Source organism: Oxyura jamaicensis, chromosome 1 (assembly GCF_011077185.1).
Source record: "Oxyura jamaicensis isolate SHBP4307 breed ruddy duck chromosome 1, BPBGC_Ojam_1.0, whole genome shotgun sequence".
Taxonomy (NCBI): domain Eukaryota; kingdom Metazoa; phylum Chordata; class Aves; order Anseriformes; family Anatidae; genus Oxyura; species Oxyura jamaicensis.
Window position 1 is genome coordinate 174599522 of NC_048893.1, and position 17282 is coordinate 174616803.

General features: G+C 45.9%; 1 long non-coding RNA gene across 1 annotated transcript in view; it reads right to left on the reverse strand.

Annotated features, from left to right (window-relative positions):
- LOC118164844 overlaps positions 1 to 15226 on the reverse strand; it is a 30153-nt gene extending 14927 nt beyond the window's left edge. The window contains exon 1 of the long non-coding RNA XR_004749698.1: positions 14898 to 15226. This is a non-coding gene — a long non-coding RNA (uncharacterized LOC118164844). The remainder of the gene's footprint in view (positions 1 to 14897) is intronic.
- Between the last annotated feature and the right edge of the window lie 2056 nt (positions 15227 to 17282).

A 17282-nucleotide genomic window follows, 5' to 3' on the forward strand; every position in this document is an offset into this window, starting at 1 on the left:
AAGGAAGGAAGGACGGAAGGAAGGAAGGAAGGAAGGAAGAAAGAAAGAAAGAAAGAAAGAAAGAAAGAAAGAAAGAAAGAAAGAAAGAAAGAAAGAAAGAAAGAAAGAAAGAAAGAAAGAAAGAAAGAAAGAAAGAAAGAAAGAAAGAAAGAAAGAATAAAAAAGCCTGGTCTGGTTGAAGCTAAGAGCAGTTATAAATAACACCATCAAGAGGACCATATCAAACAGGATTTCGATCATGCAGGGAGCAGCAGCAGCCTGTTGGATGTCTGAAAGGCAAAGAGGTCCTGATGTTCAGTGACAGGGGCTTGCTAGGGAAGCAGGGAGATGTGTTATCTTTGGGGATTTAAGCAACCTGCAGCCTATGCCACCCTGGTTTTGTGTGTGAAAGCTTGACAAAGACATCTGACACACTTCCTGATGGGAAAAAGTCACGATGGGACTGTTTCTGTTAAGGTCTGTGGAGCATTTTGTGGTGCTTGAGTAGAAAGAGGACTCATGGGGACTGAGAACTGGTTGGCACCTGGGAGCATTTATGCCCACCTGCATTTATTTATGCCACCTGCAAGGAAAGCCGGCACTTCCAGCACCTCGGATGGCAGTGGGACAGCCCCAGGAGTGCCCTGCCTCTGGTTGCTACCCAACCTTAGAAGCCCACCAGAAATCCAGCTTTCATTTCAGTGACTATGGATGAAACCTTTATGTCCAAACCTGCAGCTGAGCAGCTGTGGTGGCGGCCAACACGTGCAGGTAAACAAGTTTATCCTGGAGTCCTACCTTTCTCAATACTCCCTCTTTCCAAGGGTCTGGTCCCTCATCTAAAAAAACTCCCTGTCTCTCCAGGTTTGCACCCCAAAAAAACTTCATTCCTTTGCTTCTGGTTGTGCATGGCTAACTGTAGGTGTGTGCTATGTGTGTGAAAATATGATAGCTCCTGACAGAGTCTGTATAACTACCACCAGAAACCACCATACCGTGGTGCGGACATGCCTAATCCCACCTTCACTCCTCTCCCTGTACCAAGTGCAGGTTCCCCTGGAGAAGAGTCAAATGCATCCTTCTGATTCCCTGAGAGCGCCCATGAATGAAGCACAGGTCATTCATTCCCCAGGCAGCCCTGACACATCAGTCTGGAGAAGACCAAATGCAAGCAGCACGTTTGAGCCTGACCCCATTCCCTTACCATGCTCTTCCTCACCATGTCAGAGAGAGGCCTACTCTTGCTGTGACCCCATTTTCTAGTCGATCTGGACCCCAGCTCCAGACTCATCCCATTTTCATTTATTCCTTTTCCTTTATAGCCAGCAAAGGGCACGACAGTATCAGAATCAAGTGCCTTGGGTGATGCTCTTGCAGCGGTGGCATTCCCCGCGAGAGGAAGCAGCCTGGCAAACCTCACAGCAGGGCATTACAGTAATCTAATCAGACGGAGATAAGGGACTGGACGAGCTTTGCAGTGTTTGATATGGATAAACACCAGACCAAAGCTTGTCAGCGTTTGTGTGAGAATAAACCGAAGCCTTCAGATAGCAGCAAAAAAATGACCATCTGAACGATGAGAACTATTGAAACAAAATGTAGCTGGCAACTCTGTTCTTAAAAGCAGATCAAAACTTGTTTCATCTGTGGCTCTGTACTTATCTGGTTCCTTTGGCAGCAGAAAATAAGCTCGAGTTCGATGAGCTGACTTAACTGCACGCCACTCTGAGATGAGAGAACACTTCCCAGAGACTAATTTATTCCACAAATATTACATATTTTTTTCTGCTCTCAGAGTACCCACAAACACATTGCCGTTTCCTTACATATTTTTCTTTGATTTTTTTTGGCACATCTTCATGAATTGTTCGCGAGTTCGCTGTTTGCTGTGTTTAATGCCTGGAATCTGGGCTGTTGGTTGGTGGCACTTGGTCACGTACATCACATGCTATTATTTCTGCTGGTCCCTGGCTGAGACCGTCCCTCATCGTGCCTGATTCAGCATCCTTTGATGTCAATGAGACTCTTTGACTTCAGTGCACTTGGGTCCAGCTCTTTGTTAGGGAAGGAACTGGAAGAAGCCACTGGTTTTTTGAGCCTCTCAAACTGGGCTAAGATTTATTCAGGAACTGGATAAACATTCATTCCTTCACACACAGGCCTTTCCCAGCTCTGTTCCTAAGAAAAACTCATGGTTTCAAAGGTTTATGGGAGCCAACATTTTTATTTATTTGCAACTTGCGTAGTTATGCAGACCAGTGCAAAATTGACTTAAAATGGTGCCCTGCTAAATCCCTGGGTTCAGATTCCACACTTGGAAAGCATCAGAGGAGTGAAGGATGAAGCTCAACACTTGGATGCAGCGTTTGCCTTTGATTTTATTCCAGCACTTTTGTCTTGAAGTCCTGCCTGTACCTCAGTCCATGGAAGTCCACAATTTAGAAGCTCAAAATCCTTTTTTCTCACCTGAAAGGCACAACCCCACCAAAAACCCACACTTCTTCCCATCCATCTCTCCAGACTTATGGTCACCAGCCCCAGGCACCTCCAAATCACATCCTAACAATGCCTGGAGGTGATATCCCATGTCAGGACACGCAGCTCTGCTTTTTGCTCCCTGGTCCACGTCTCCCCGTGGGTGCTCAACATTTGGAAAACGTCCCCCTTCTTTGGCAGGAGGGTGGTGGGGAGAAGCTGGCATGGCTGTGGCTGGAGAACAGCATGATCCCAAGTGGCTATCTTGATCTCTAGCACTTGTAGGTGCTGTGAGGCAGCAGAAGAATCAGGATGGACGTGGAGATGCTCCCCCTGGGCAGTGCTGTGCTGCCAGCTCATTTATCTTTAGGGCCGTCTGCATGTAAAAATACAAATTGTCTTCTCTTCAAAATGTGGCCTAAAAATAGCACTATTTGAGGAGCATATAAATAAGTAATCATTTGGAACACAATAATAGAGTGCCCTTCTTTAATTAAACGGTTGCTTGATGCATTTCAAAGCTCTCTTCTGACTCAGTCTTCCTGCACCTCTGTACTTTTCCTGTTATAAACAGATCTCATCTAACTGCACCATGAACCTGAAATCAAACTGGATGGCACAGAGTAATAGGACTATTAATATCCTAATTGCTGAGCAGCACTGGGGACTAGCCCATCCTCACACAGAGGCAGGAAGAAATAGCTTCTCAGGCAGACTGGAAAGTAAGAATGGCTTCAATGGCCATCATTGCCTCCGCTTGACATCTGGCTTAAAGAAGAAGATGGGGAAAATATTCTAGTAAGAGGGTACATATATTTTTCCTCTCAACTCAGATAGCATTTGTTAAATGCAGACAGGAATGCAATTCTGACTGTTCAGACCAACCCCTCTTCTGGCCCTAAATACCGTGAAAGGGTGAGCAGAAAGGCCATGCGTTTCCCTTTGTTAAAGTGCATTCTTTGTGTAATCCCTGGATTGGGTCAGGCTTTTTTTTAGTATCACAGAAGTGAGGAATGGAAAAGACACGTGACGTGAGGCCAGCAGTTCACCCCATCCCCGAGCAGGATTATTGACTCTGTTTCATCCACCAGGGCTTTGTCTTGTTCAGTTTTAAATTTTAAAATTCACACGGCTTTTGCTCTTCTCCTGGGGAGCTCTCAGAAAGTAAAATTCCATTTTTAATAAATATTTCCTGATTCAGGGCTGATAGCTTCTTTTTCTTAATTTCATCCCACTACTCATGCAGATACTTATAGGCTTATCAAATGCTTTCCTTGGACTTTTACAGGATCAATGTGACCATTTAGCTCCTCTGGATATATTCAGCAGTTCTTGTTTCCTTGCAGGTCCTTGTGGCACTGGGAATCAGATTTCCCCAGCACATCACTCTTCACTTCTCATACAGGCTCGCTAGCAGCTGCCAAACGAGCAGAAACAGAGCACTTCTTTTTCTTTCCTGACTGGCATGAGGGGAAGGACAGGAGGTCCAAGCTGGAAGAATGCAAGGAAAATCAAAACCTCTGCCTTTGGCTGGTTTGTTTACACACGTGCTTTGGGGGAGGGAGAAAAGGAGAGCAATTCAAGTTCAAAGATGGCCGTTTTTCATCTCACATGCATGAACTTAAAAATTCCTTGGGGGCCTTTCTCCCAAAGGCAATTTCAACTGGGTGTGATGTGGTCTTGGGTCCACACATTGGTATTAAAGGCAAATTTGGCATCTAGAGCAGTGCTGGGAGGACGGGGATACTTCCATGATGGAGCTGGGAAGGAGACGAGACAAACTTCATGGGAACTCACTCAGTGTGACATCTAACTTTCCACAGGACTCTATATGGAAGAGTACAACCTCAACCCTTTGGTGGCTCTCGCCCTTCATTACTCCAGTTTCACCGAGGAGGTGGTTCCTCCTTCTCCCCAACCTGAGGCCAATGCCCACTAACCAGACAGATGCTGCTACAGCTCTAAACCAACAGCCACCACTTCAGCTTCAAAGGACTGGACTGGTCTTCACCCTGCACATCATCTCCGAAAGCTGGCATGGTGGAATTTGGTGAAAGCTCACATGGGTTGTGCCACACGCATGATCCCACCCAGTTCCTTGAGAGGCTTTGGGGCTCAGCAGTTGGTTTGTATTGGGAGCTCTTGGAAGGCCAAGGTCTGTGCTAAGATTTGCTCAGACGCCCTGCAGAGATAAGCTGCTTCTGAATCCCATGTTTAAATCCCCTTTGAATTAACAGATGACTGCTTTGAGTTGCCAGTCACCTTCTTGTTGTCCTCTAAAGTAGGACTTCTGCTTTAGGATGATGCTCACACATTGTGTAAGTGTGCTATTCCCTTTCATATGTTTTCTTTTGAATTCCATTTGAACGCACAGAGATATTAAACAGAAGTGCTGATGTTCAGAGTAAATATAGACACACATTTCTAAGTACACCTTGCAAAGCTGCCTTGTGTTCTTTGTAATCTAACCCCATCTACTTGACTGCTTGAACCATCAGTCTTCTTGGATGTCATGTTCAGGTGACGAAAAAGAGTTGGATGGAGAATTGGTCTGGGAGGGGGATCATGCAGAGATGCTTTTGTCTTGGCTCATGGTTTTCTGGGCTGTGTAAGGGGACAGCGACTGAGCAGGCAGGAGCACCAGAGCACACCGCGGGGCTGTGGCAGGGCTGGGAAGGAGCTCAGGCACAGAGGAGGTGCAGCTAAGGAAAGAAAATTATTCGATAAAAAATGAGGTGGATTCATCTGAAAGCAATTTTCTCAGTTAAGCTTAAGAAGATGAAGCAGAGGTACTGCCTCATTCACTTTGCTCCTTATTTTTGAGTAGCTGTGTGTTGGGTCGAGTAACTTCACAGGAACATGGTCAACATCCAGAAGCAGTTCTTCTCCATTACACAGGGTCTTCTGCTGAGTTGCTTGAGGCTTGTGTGGTAACAGCTTTATTCAAAATAACTGTGGCCTGTCTTTTATCAATTAGGAGAACAATGACAGAATCATCCTTCACTAATCCCTAATCCTCCCCACAACCGCTTTGGATTCCCATTCACAGAATCCTTGTTTTATTTACATGTTTGTTAGGATGGCAGCTGCAGGACTGGATCAAATGTATTTCAGACTCTGGTACATTTTGAGCCTCATGAGGGGAGCAAACAAAAGACTTCAAAAATTAAATGTTTAGGGAACGATGTGAGGAGAGTTCTGTTTAAGCTAGAAGTGTTTTAACTGTGGTAATTATGATCTATAAATGAGATATCAACCATGCTCCACTTGTGCATATTTATAAAGACTTCACTGGATTTATTTCCCTTCATAAAAGACCAAGCTGTGGACAGCTGATTCTTAAGCACGTGTCCAAAGCTGGCAATGAGACTTTTGTCACTACCACCTTCAGTTTTCAGATAGGGTGTAGGAAGTTTGTCTGACGGTCCTACAGAAAGAAGGATCATGCAAGCATTGAAATCTACTGGCACTCCTTAATATGGCAGATGGGATTTAGATAGAAAGCTTGGAGCCAGTTGCAATCTGTTGGTTTCCATCCCATCTCAGGTTTCGGTCTCCTGGCATGCAGTGTTACACCGAAGTGGTATTTGGTATTTTGGCTGGGCGCCTTCTCCAAGGTTGATGACCATCATTGCCTACAGACTGAGTAATGAGGGGCAAAGACATTTCCTGAGTGTATTTTGGAACAGTTGTCTTCCTTTCCTGGTCATAACCGATTCAGTTGGTTGGCTTATTTGGAAACAAAGTCATCAAATATGATGGTTCTGGCATTGCCCCTTAGCAGCTCTGTCAGCATTTGCTCAGAAAGGCTCTCTTTGGCTATTCTTTTCCACCCTGACTGTTTTTCCAGACAGATCCCTACTGAGCCGATGTAGTCACACAGTAAACACTGCTAGAAGCAGGCCAACATGTGGTATCACTTAGGTACAGCGCAGTCCCAGCACCATCATAATGGTACTTCATATCTCTGGGTCCACGTCTAATCCCATTCATTTGCACACAAAGTGGAAAAACAAAAAAGGTGTTAGAGAAATTTTTGCAGCCCGTGGAAAGAGTTTGCATTTGATACCATGCTTCATGCCTTGAGGAGGGAGAGATTTAAGGTCAGGAGGAGCAAAATGCCCAGTGATGGGTTGGCTCTGCAGTCATCTGATTGCTCTGCTACAGGCTAAGTCAGTGAGATGTTAAAAACAAATAGCTTTAAAGTCTTTAAAATTACACTTCTATTCAACTTAAATAGCTTTGCTGACCTAATACAAGAAACGTGATCCACTGCAGATAGAAACAAATCAGGCAAATGTGAGCCATTGGGACTTAATGGAAAACCGCAAGTCCCACTGAGACTATTCCTCAGTTTTTCAAGCAGCAACTGAAGGCAGGATTGCAGGCAATGCAGAAGGAATTTGATGTGTAAAGGGAAAGGAAATTCTGCTGCTCAGCAACAGAGAGCTGCCTGGGACCTTGTCAAGCCATCTCCTCTGGGCTCGCCTGCAGGACTGCAGCAGCATTATTTAAGTTACCCAAGACAGCACAGGGAATCCAGGTGTTTGGCAAGGGAAACATCGCCAGGAAGCACTGGGAGGGTCCTGAGCACTGGGGTTTCTACAGCACAAGGCAGTTCAGAAGTGGTAGGCTGCAGATCACCTGCATCAGTGTGTGGTGGCAGGGCAGGAGCAAAGGCTGAGGAAAGGAGCAATGCTGTGTTTGGCAACCCCATACAAACCAGACCTCTGCCATCCAAGTTGCTTTCACCTAGCATGTGGCACCTGAAGGCTCAAGCTCTCCCTAAACCTTTAGGAGGATCCTGGCAAAGCAGGGCCCTGAGTGACAGGAAAGTTTGAGGGGACACCTCTGGTCCTCTGGGTCAGACGGAAATGTGCCCCAGATGGAAATGTGTTCTCTTGCTGGCAGGGACAGGGGAGCAGAGGGGTTACGGTTGGTTTCGGCTCCATCCGAAGCCTTGATGCATGCACACATTGCAGCAACTGGATCCCCTCTCAGCAGCGGGCTACAAAGTCAGTGTAAGGTGGGTTGGCCTCATCTGTGACAGCAGTAGATACCTTCCTTCACCAAAATGAGCATAAAGGACTTGTGTACTAACATACAGGATGCATTGCACAGAAAGGAGGGTGTGCCTAAACAAAGCAGAGAAGAATCAACAAATTCTTGCAACATAATACAGATGAGGGTCTGTGGGCAGAAAATCCTTTGCCAGAAAATCGGTTTCCTTCAGCAGGAAATCTAAAGGTGCTCACAGAGCTCAGCATCTCTTGATTTCAACAACATGATGCTCACATGCACCCCAGCACACACGCTCAGAGGCATCACACACCGGATTTTCAGTTGGGGCTGACTAAAGATATAGAAGTGCAACTATATTTGGATCCATAAGCGAGGCACATCACAACTACTGAGCAGCACACACATCTCTTTCCTGTTAAACTGAATTGTTTGCTTTAGCAGCTTCCGACACCCACAATTAATCTGTGAATTTTCTAAGGTTCCTTCCACAGGGAGGCCAGCCCAGCAGAATTCAGCGGGGCACCTCCTGCACAACAAGATCGTCACCAACAAGAATGTGTTACCCTGCATTTTTCCACATCAATTATTGTCTCGCTCTTTATTCGGGTCCCTAGCTTGAAGCAACTTGAAGTAAATGCGGTCTTCCAAAGATAGGTGTTCTACACCTTCTGAAAAAAAAAATCACCTCATCTGAAAAGCACCTCATACAAGGAAACCCAAAACAGCACCAAAAAATGTGGGTATTTGTAAAGCACTGGCTGTCAGAAGGGAAAAGTTTGGTTCATTTTCTCTCTGGAGTGCCCTTATATTGACTCAGTGCCCAAGCAATGGGAGGCACTGGGACCAGTGAGTGGTTGCTTAAACACAAAGAAAAGAGACGTGGTGATCTCAAACAAGATACGAGTACCGTAGGTTGACCTATTACTGAGATGTTTACTGTACAGACTTTTTTGGTTTGTTTAACTTCAGTCCTTAAAGAATAAAACTGGCTCCAGAAGGCTTTTAAGAGACCACATCCAGACAGCAAGCTGCAGCCTGAGCCCTCGCTACCTGAAGGGCTGCTGGGGACGGAGGTGGAGCCCCAGTTCAGGCAGAAGAGCTGCTGTGGACCTGCTGGGGGAAAACAAATGGACTCCAGCAGCTCAAGGAGGTGCCTGAAGTTATTCATGCCTGAACCATCTTCAGGAGGGCTTTGCTTTGGGTGCAATAGGCAGGGCAGCCTGCTTTTGCAGACCTCTTTTTCTCTATGGAAGCTCCATGCCTGCAGTAGCCTAAGAGTGATGAGTTTGTCACTTTGTTAGTGCACAGACTGAGAAAAGAAGGAGATGGCAGGCAGCAAAGCTGTTTGGGTGCTCGCCACAAGCCTGGGTGAGGACTGTGATCCTGGAGTCCCTGTGCAGAAGAACACGGCGCCAGCCCCAGGGGCAGGGAGGGCAGGAGGCTTCAAGCCTGAATGCAGGACCTGAGGCAGCAGGAAGGAGAAAAAATAAAATAAAATTATACAATTATACTCGTTTTTAGCAAGCAGTGTTATTTCTGTATCACACAAGATCCATACAAGTCACGCTGAGCCCTCCATGATTGGTTTGCCTGTGCTTAGACCAGTGTTTCAGAAGAGGGCAAGAGAGAGTCCCAGGACTGTGGGAGCCCTTCTACTTATAGCTATGAATTAATTCAAATTAGCCCTAGAAATGGGCCTCTCTGGCTCTTTGTTCTCTGAAATTGTGCTTTTCAAAGGCAGGCCTCTCAATTAGCAACTAATTACGATGGTCTTGCCTCCTCACTGATAGAGGGGGTGTAAAAAAACACTGCCCTTGATAGCCGTGGGAGATTTGCCTTCAGCTCAAGAGGCAGAATTATTGATATCAATTTCAAGGGTCTTTGGCTCTTGTCTGTAAATCCTTCACAGACCTGAAACAACGTTATTTGTGACACTACTGAGAATTATTTGATGCTCTGAGCTCTGGAAAATACATCACGTTTCCAGCCCTCACCAAATTCTGTGAAAGCAAAAATAGACAAGCTGCATGTCTGTCGGTGTGTCCTCTCCTCTTGTGGAGCAGCGAATGAGGAAACCAGGTACGCACCCCATCATGTTTGGAGGAACAGCTAGGTGCTCCCAGGCTGTGTTTTGCTGTCACCAGCCTTCCTCTTTCACTGCTGTTGCACCAAGATGTCAGTAGAACTAAGTACCCTTAACCTAGATCTGGTACCCTTTAGCCAGATGGCCACAATTACCCATTTTCCCATAGGCCAGCTCCAGTTTTGTGAAGAAACAGCAAATAACACTTTTTAACCCAGCAGGAAGTAGGTTTGGCTTTGAAGTCACGTGCAGGGCAGACAGGATGGGAAGGAGATGCACCTCATAAGAACATCAGACCTGCTCTACCGAGGTGAGACTGGTGGCCCACCTCAACCCATATTCTGCCTCTGCTGGTGGTGGTAGGACATGCTTCATAAGGAGTTTTATCAGCTCAACACTGCTTATTCCCTTCAGTGCCTCTTCACAGACCTGTTGTCCATGAATTTATCTAAGGGCTTCTTGAACGTGCTGGTACTACCTGCACCCACAGTCTTCTGCAGGAATAAGTCCCAGAAGTTCACTACTGCTTGCATGAGAAATGGGCTTTCTTTCATCTAATATCCTAGCTCAATCCTCTTTTTTCCAGCGTGCGCCCTCACTTTCAAGCTGCATACCATTCTTCCTTGCATGCAGGGGGAGAAAATGATTTGTTTTTTAATCTCTCTGTGTACTAGGGTCTGTCTGTACAAGAGGTATTTCCTGAAGGACGTGAGAGAACTGTGCCAGCGTCACAGACTTCAGCTACTTGTAGATGTGCAGTTGCTCTCACATAACTGGAAATGCAGTCTGCTCTGCAGTTCTCACATTCTTCTTGTATGACTCTTTGAGGATCTCCATGGAGCAGTTATCGTCTGATATTTCCTTGGTAATACCGGAGGAGGATTAGCAACACTGAAAGAACTCTCCAGAGAATACTCTTTTGAGATAAATTTTTCTTTGTAATAAAGCTAGAGATAAGACAAACGCCAGCTCCAATCAGCCACAGACTTTCCCCCCCTGCAGATCCACATCTGGATATGAACTTCATGCAGATGCCAATTATTTCCATGCTGCAGCAGACAGACTCCCTAGACCCAGACTAAATTTCAGCTCCGACTAAATCACACGTCCTTGGTCTAGAGCATGTGGCTGAGAAAGCAAGGAAGCCCACCACTGGGCAAGTACAAAACAGCACCTCCTTCCTCATACACCAGACACAGCTATGAAAACAGTGACTGAAGTTTTGTTTTCGTGTCATAGGCACTCAAGAAATGCAGTATATACATCACTACTGGAGCATTATAGCTCTGGGTATGTTGTACGTTCTCTCCCGATGCAAAGATCTATGTCCTGGAGGAAAAACAATCAACTTTAGACTAAATTAGATTACAGAAGAGATAACGCTGTCAAAACATCTTTATGAAGATTTCTAGCATTTCTCTCTCCTACAGAAAACTGCAAGGATTGCAGCAGCAAATGAATGTAGCCTGGCTGGTTTCGGCTCAGCTGCATGTAAGCCGTCACACGCTACGTATTTTGGGTCAGATGGAGTGGTCACAGATAGGAAAGTACCGGGAAAGATTGCTCCAAGAGCATGAAGTGTGCACCACTGCAGGGCTTCAAATAGAGGTTAGGCAAACAGCGGTCAGAAAAGGCAGTGATGTATTTGGTCCCGCCCCGAGCAGGGAAAGGAACAAGATAAGCTCGTGAGGTCCTTTCCAGGCTAATTTATGTGAGTGTTAAACAGTGACGAACCAACAAAGTACAAGTCTCTGCTTCCATTTCTCATGGCACTTGTCAGGTAGGTCTGCTAGGCGTATGTGCCAAATCTGCTGCCTCCCTAAGTGGCGTGTTATAAGGACATGAGTGAGCAGCTTTAAAAGAGGCAGCATACAGCATCCAGACATAAATACTGCTGCAAACAAAACACTTCCCTAAATATTGTGAAATCCAAATGTTTGTTCTTAGCAACATAATTCAAACCGGTGATAGCAGTGGAAAAACAGCTGCAAAGGGCAAGGAGGAAGGACGGAGGGAAGACAGGAAGGAGGGAAGGAAAAAAGCACATCAGAAGAAATGCTGAGCTCCGTACACCCCATACATACCACCACCAGGAAGGCTCCACTCCAACAGCTACTACTCATCGCAGTGAAAGGAAGAAGAAGGCTCATAGCAAGGAGAAACAACAGCACTACTGATGGCTAAGAGCAATAATCAGAGGGAAGCATGAGGAAATGAGTCAAAAAGATTAATATCCTTGAAAACACAAGCAAAAAAAATGGAGAAAGAAAAAGCGTTTGTTCAATAGCATGCAGTGTTCTGTAGCATACATACTGCTATATTTTTAATTACCATATTACAAGCCTTTCCAAACAAAAAACAAGTTCTTTTCCAGAACTCACTGTTACTACATTTCCAATATATTCATATCGAGCCATAAGCATGTGAATTAGCACAATTTATATGCTTAGGTCTGCTTTCTGCTCCTCCTCCCTTGCCACCCCCCGTTTTGTACACCCAGATATAACTGCTGAGCACCAAGGACAAGTTTCCAGACCTTAGAAGTCACCCTCCACCAGCTGAGCTGTAATCACTGACCTTATGCAAAGCCTCCTGCCTGCCTCCTCTGCGACGTAAAACACAAGTATTTAAGCAAGCCCATTTCACCCAGCAATCGAGGCAGGCTGAGAGCACGCACATGGTTAATTAGCATGGTTCAGCCAACAGGCAATAACTCATTAAGCTGCAGTAACTTGACTATGTTTGATCATGTGCTTTATGCCCTAAGGCACTTCATAAGTAAAGCAGTAAAGTCAACTTATCTACCATCTCAATTTCTCTCTCCCTCTTTCTTTTTTTTTTTCTAACCACACGAAATCATGGTTAAACCACAGAGGATAATTTCTGGACACAGAATAGTTCACCACCTTCCTCTTTTTGGCAGGCTAAGCGCACTCAGAGATTGTTATCATGTCTCCCTTCAGCCTTGCCTTCCCCAGGCTAAAAACAAATGCTTTCCCTCTTACCCCATAGGTGCTGCTCTGTAGACACCCTCTCGGCTGTGTTGCTCCCCTAGGAACTGCATCCTCATCTTTCCTGAGGTGTGATGCCAGAAACTGGTCCCAGTGGTGCAGCCGAAGGGATTAACCCTCATGACATCCCTGCCTGCACCCCCCAGCCCGTTAGTTCTTCCTTCTGTTGCTGTGGCATTGCCCCAGCACAGCCTCCAGCTCCCCGGTGCTACCTGGCTGCTCTGTCCCACTCTGTACCTCTGCAGCTGATTATTCCAACCTAAGTGCAGATTTGCACTTGTCTTCACTAAATTGCATCCTGCTTATTTACAGAGCCTTCCCCTAATTACTGAGCTCTCCCGAGCACTAATCCTCTCCTCCCTAGCGTCCCTTGCTTTTAGCCAAAACTCTAACAAAGGGGCTCTCCGCTCCTTCATCCACTTTATTAATGAAAATACAGAGTAGTTCTGAATTCAGGCCATATCTCTAGGGAAGCAGCTCGATAAATCCTTCCAGTCTGACAGGGTTCACTTGATAACAGCTCTCTGAGGACTCAGTAGTTTTGTATAACCTCTTTCCCCCTATTCTTCTTGTGAAAACACTGCCTGTCTAAAGGTGGGATATTGTAGTTACAGCTTCTCCCCATTATATGGGCAGCAAGAAAATGTATATTTTGCATACTTAATGCTAATATAAAATGTAGAAGGCAAACTAACATTCATGTGCCAGAGCTAACTTGAGCTATTTTCTGTTTGGAGGATTAGGATGTGGCCAAGTGTCACAGTCCATCCATTGCAAACCCATTCCAGCCTTCACCAGGAGCACCTACTGGTGGTCCCCACTGCAAATGGGATGATGGGCAAGGTGGGGCTGGGAATAATTCATTGTAATAGTTCCTAGATCACGGGCTCCCCAACTTCCATGAGATTTCAATCAAGCCCAGGTGAGACCCAAGTCACCTTCTGTCTCCAAAGACAAGGGACAGATTTCCAACACTGATCTCCACACCTGCACAGGTACAGCTGCTGGGCTTCAGAGTCAAGATCTGAGAGGGCTTCTTGTTTTCATATGTGGGAAAGGGCTCCCAGGAGGGGGAAAGGCGGTCACCTAATTCGTTCCCTTGAGCTCTGCTAACATGGTGATTTGCACAACGAAAGGCAGTGGATAACAAATACAGATATACAGAGAACTTCTTGTACTTTTCACATCGTCCTGGAGAACAGGAGCATGCAAGAAGGTAAAATAAGAATGTAGCTCTAAACACCTGTTATATTGCACAGCGTGGTAATAAAATATTGCTCACTTAAGCAGGAGCCTTTGAACTGCTCTCTAGAGGAACCCTTCCCTCTCCATTGGTTTTTATAGGCAGCCTAGGGAGATTATGTGCTTAAGTTAGTCATTTAAATTTAGATACCTAGAACAAACACTGCAAACTCCCCTTCTCCCTCCCAGTATAAACACCTCATGACGACAGAAGTCTTTCCTTTTTTTTTAGAAAAAAAAAAAAAAAAAAAAAAAAGGAAAGACTTTTAGAAAAAGGCTTTTAGGAAAGAAAAAAAAACAACAACTGGTACTACAAGAAAAATTATTCTGCTCATCTTTAGTGTGGTGGTTGTTTTTTGGGTTTTCTTTTTGTTGTTCTTCTTCTAACATCAATTCTGCCTAATAACTGAACGGGAACCGAGCAGATGATGCAAATGAAGCAAGTGCATTTCTGATTGCTGGCCGAGCGCTCGCATCGTGCTAACAAGAAACTGAACTGTAAAATCAAGTCAAAATATTTTTTTCCGCAGCTCCCAGTGGAAGTCAAAGCACATGGCTATTTGTACTTCCTCTTGCTCCGCAGGCGGCTTGGCGGCCCTTCCAGTGGCGACGAGTCCTGCCAGAAAAGCCCATCAGGTCTTTCAGGTTCCCACTGGCAGGAAAAGTACCAAGCTCATTGCACCAACGTTTGGAAAAGAGAGAATGTGCTGAGTCTCAATGTCCTTGGAGGCTCCATAAATCACTCATAGAAAAGAGCGGGGATTTGGTTGGGCAGAGCATTGTATGCCCGAAACGGAGCTGGAGGAGGACCTCCAGAGTCGCTATAGAGGGATCTCATCACGAGGACAGGAGGCTGAGCAAACAGCGAGGATGACAACAACATCCTGTCCTTGCAAAGAGGAGAGCGGCTTTTGAAGGAATGACAGAGCTTTGGATCTCAGCTCCCCGCAGCAAGTTCAGGCAAGTTCAGCCTCATTGCTTTTGTGTGATGGAAGGTTCGGGTTTATTATTAGATCGAACTCGAAAGAGCCTTGCCAAGTGTGAAAGTTCATGATGTTTCAAGCAAAGAAAAGGAAGTGTCTTACCTCTTACAGAGGCTCGTTTCTCCGTTATGAAACAGGCTAGGGGCCATTTAGCTCTCGTTCCCAACAATGTCCGGAGCATGAATGGAAGATGGTTGGAGGATAGCCTGCTGAAACCTGGAGGCAGCTCTGCCCTTCACAGCTTGGGAGCCAGGGCACTGCCGCGTTTCTCCTCCGAGTGAAATTCCCATTTCCCGGGTTTGTTTTCTCTGCTGGGAGTGAAATAAACATTGATACAGCACAGAGCAAACAGAGTCCTCTGTGAGGCTCACTGAGGGATTACTGGCTACTCAAACAGGAGAAGATGAGGTGGGAATTAAATTCACACAACCTCAAGGCTTTGCTTACAGCTCTTTCTTTCTCACCCTCCCCAAACCCTGTCTCCTGGCCATCTGGGCGTTTGCCTCCGTCTGAAGGCTGTCCCACAGCCTCTCTGCTCTCAAGCTGGAGATATCCTCCAGTTCCCAGCCCTAGTGAATAAGCTTAAGTTCACACCCATTGGCTTTTGTGTCCACCATCTCTCCAGCTTAAAGAGCTTATGTCCTTCTTTTGGGGATAGATAGCAACCAGAGCTCCCCTAGTTTCGTTAAGGAAATCAAGCCAAAACTTTCTATTCACTTTTTATCAGTTAGGTCATTCCCCCCCCCCCCCGCCCCCAGCCCAGTTTTACATCCTTATCTACACTTGATCTCAGTAAAATTTATCTTTCTTGAAAGTGAGAAAATGGAGTTGGACCTGGGCTTGCCAGCACCTTCACTGGTGCTCCAAGTATCTCCTTCTTCCATACTAGCCTGGTACCTTCTGGGGCTACTTTACATTTTTCATAGGCTCCTCACATTCAGGGTCCACAGTCATCCACTGCCAAGTCCGGTGCTTAGACCTCTCCAGCCTGGGTGACTTTCAGTGGACCAATTTCCCAGAGCACAGCACAAAATTTCCTTTCTGCACCACTTTGCAGCTCTGTGCTAGCCCATTTCACCTCACACGTACTACCCTGCCCCTTAAACTCACAGTTCTTCCCCAAAAATACTCTGCAGTGGCAATGCATTAAAGCACACTCCATCAGCACACTCCCGTTTGTTTGTGCCAATAGCCACATGCGTATTTAACAAAAGCAAACCCCAAACCAGTCTTCAAGGAATTCCACCAGCTGGTTCCCTCTGGCTTGATGTTCTCCTAAGGGACAAAAGCTGGCTTTCTCACCGTGAGCCAACCCTTTACCTGTCCCATCATTCTCACACTACTGTCCATCTTCATTAGCTTCTTTGATCATTTCCCTGGTTTCTCTGTGTCAAAATCAAAATCACCTGTCGCAGTGCAGTTTTATTAGATCTACTCTTGGATTCGTGGATTCATGTAGTCTGGTGAGGGAATCTTTAGAGGTCCTGGGATGGAGATGATCTTGCCTACATGGTAAGGTACATTGACCACGCTGCTTTGTTTTCACCTGTGGTGTGACCCCTTGATTTTTAATGCCTTAATTCCTAACGGTTTACCTACTTTTACCTGAATATTTAGCATTTTATAGAAAATTGAATGATGGTACTTTTTTTTTAGCTTGATGCCCTACCTGAATGTTTCTAATATCTGTCTCTTCCCTCACTGCCTTCTTACTCACCTCTTGTCTCCTTTCTAGTTACACCACTGAAAGGACTTGCTGATTCTCTCCTTGCAAACTCTAACAGCTTGAGTTACAGCACCTTTCTCTTGACATTGACCATGGCGATCTCTTTGCTTTTCCCAATTCTTTTTTGGTCTCTCTTCCTCCCCCGTGTTCCTCTGTTGCTTGGCCAATTAGATCTGGAGCATTCCCTTGCTAAGTCCCCGCAGTTTATTAAAGCGATGCCCTGACTTTGGTGTGGCTTATTTTTGGGAAAGCAGCATCACACATGGCAGAAGGGGATGTCTGAGCAGCTGAGAGGACAGCACCGGCCTTGGTGTGGAGATGTGTGTGCTGTGAGGGTCAGGCTATAAAAGGCTGAAGAGGTTCATTCCTCCTGCTGCACACTGGGACCATCCAACAGACTCAAGGCTGTGTCATGCATACTGTAAAGATTTTTTTCACCTTGTGTGCATGGGAAGCTCAAACTTAAAACACTTACCCCTAAACAGAGGTTAGATTGAATGAGACCTGACTCAGATCATGCAAGACTTTACATAGGAAAGCCTGCACCATTGCCATCACCTCCCTTTTATCTCAGCCGAAGCTATCCCTCCCCTTGTGAGGTCTGCTCCCGCAAATTGCAAAATACAGCGGGGTTATTCTGGGAGCCCCCCATCCATCTTCTGCCCTGGATCCGGAGAGTGCTCCTGCTTGGGTACTTGCTGCTTGGAGCATCCTCCCCGGCGCTGCTGGGTCTGCTGCACGGTCCCACCGTAGCATCCTGT